Here is a 2,457-nt window from a genome sequence, read left to right as displayed (position 1 = left end):
TATAGTCGACTGTAAAAGCCTTAAACTTAAATTTCACATGACTTGACTTGTGTAGAATTAGAGTCTAAATCTGTAAATGTGGCGTTGAAATCGCACGATAACTATAGATTAAGATTTATTTATGTCATTTCATGTACAAATAAGCATCTACTTTGTCCTATTTTAGCAACGAAACGATCTATAAGTGTTGAATAACAATTACGTAATTCTGATCATCCAGATTACAACTCAACGAATTATTAACGCATATGTATCCTTAATGCACGCACAACCTTGATAAGTCGCTCGGAACACCTCTGTCAACATTAGTGGTGTGATATGTGTCGCCGAGAGATGATAAGTACCTCGGACTTTTAACTCGGGTAAAGTCTCCAACTAAAAGGAGGGTAGGGCGAGTTCACTCTCTGGTCACTATACTGTATCGACACCTTAGCTACTGTGGCGTGCTACCACTAAGTACAAGGAGAATGGTGTAAATTGTGCAGACTGTCTGGAAAAAATAAGTCTAGGTCACCCGTATTTTATCTAAGACGAGGAACGGTAAACACAGGAAGTATTGTGTGCCTGCGCGCGACATATAAAATAATTTCGGATTAGAAACAGGTAAGCATTTCATTTAACCACAGCGGGATGGTGTGGGTTTGGGTTGAAATACGAAAGAAGGGATTTGTTGATTTTTATTCATTGATATTCCTTCTAAATATTTAGGGAAAAAATAAAACGTGTGGATGAACACCAGTAAAAACGGAATGGACAGTGAAATCTGTCTAAACCAACACCACTATAAGGAATGGAACTGACAGTAAGACTTGGCTAGTCAGAGGTTTGGGTTATGTTTATATCAGGCCAGGTTGCATATAATATGGGACATTATTGAATTAGTTAAGGTCCACTTTTGACTTTATATGTGACATACTTATCAATTTGTGAACAGTTTTCCTCACGAATCAAGGTTTGGTTTAGACAGGCTCAATGGTTGGAAAATAAGAGTAACAGTGCATGCTGTATTTTAGGCTAACTTGTGTATTGAGCTTATTCATTCTTGTAAAGAAGTGATCTTTTGATGGGGGATGTTATGTAATAGATATGAACACCTTTATCAGTTGTGTTACAGGTAAACTATATATATATGCCTATTTGATACATACCTGTGTATAAACCTGTGTATGTTACATCTTCCTGTGGTTTTGTATATATATGTGTATATTAATATATCTACCTGTGTACATTGTATTTACCTGTGTAAAATATAGCAACCTATGTATATTGCATCTACATGCGTAAATTATAGCTACCTGTGTTTATTGTATCCATCAGTATATTGTATCTACCTGTGTATGTTGTTAATAGCTGTGTGTATTGTACCTACCTGTGTGTATGATATCTACCTGTAATCTGGTTTTACCTGTTCATTTTATCTACCTGTTTATGATATCCACCTGTATATTGCATATACCTACATGTAAGTTATACCTACCTGTGTGTATGGTATCTACCTGTCTATTGTATCTACCTTTGAGTATTGTACCTAACTGTGTATATTGTATCTACCTGTATAAGCTATACCTACCGGTGTGTATGGTATCTACCTGTGTATTGTATCTACCTGTCTATTGTATCTTCTATGTATATTGTATCTACCTGTATTATTGTATCTACCTGTCTATTGTATCTTCTATGTATATTGTATCTACATGTGTATTGTATCTACTATGTATATTGTATCTACTATGTATATTGTATCTACAATATACATAGTAGATACAATACATAGTAGATAAAATATACATAGTAGATACAACATACAAAGTAGATAAAATATACATAGTAGATACAGTATACAAAGTAGATAAAATATACATAGTAGATACAGTATACATAGTAGATAAAATATACATAGTAGATACAACATACAAAGTAGATAAAATATACATAGTAGATACAAAATACCTAGTAGATACAATAAACATAGTAGATAAAATATCCATAGAAGATAAAATATACATAGTAGGAACAATATACATAGTAGATACAAGATACATAGTAGATACAATATAGATAGTAGATACAATAATACAGGTAGATACGATATACATAGTAGATACAATATACAAAGTAGATAAAACATCCCTAGTAGATACAATATACATAGGAGATACAATAGACAGGTAGATACAATAATACAGGTATCTTCTATGTATATTGTATGTACCTGTATTATTGTATCTACTATCTATATTGTATCTACTATGTATATGTTATCTACTATGTATATTGTACCTACTATGTATATTGTATCTATGTATATTGTATCTACTTTGTATATTGTACCTACTATGTATATTGTACCTACTATGTATATTGTATCTACTAGGTATATTGTATCTACTAGGTATATTTTATCTACTTTGTATATTGTATCTACTATGTATATTGTATCTGCTATGTATATTGTAC

General features: G+C 32.0%; 1 protein-coding gene across 1 annotated transcript in view; it reads left to right on the top strand.

The window, feature by feature from the left end:
* The first annotated feature begins 319 nt into the window (after nt 1-319).
* LOC110463449 (2-acylglycerol O-acyltransferase 1-like) overlaps nt 320-2,457 on the top strand; it is an 11,598-nt gene continuing 9,460 nt past the window's right edge. The window contains exon 1 of the mRNA XM_021518060.1: nt 320-603. The gene's annotated coding sequence lies outside the window, so the exon portion shown is untranslated. The remainder of the gene's footprint in view (nt 604-2,457) is intronic.

The sequence above is a fragment of the Mizuhopecten yessoensis genome, unplaced genomic scaffold, assembly GCF_002113885.1.
Source record: "Mizuhopecten yessoensis strain PY_sf001 unplaced genomic scaffold, ASM211388v2 scaffold10909, whole genome shotgun sequence".
In the NCBI taxonomy this organism is placed as follows: domain Eukaryota; kingdom Metazoa; phylum Mollusca; class Bivalvia; order Pectinida; family Pectinidae; genus Mizuhopecten; species Mizuhopecten yessoensis.
The sequence above is the reverse complement of the archived record's forward strand: the minus strand, read 5'-3'. Positions and strand labels throughout refer to the sequence as shown.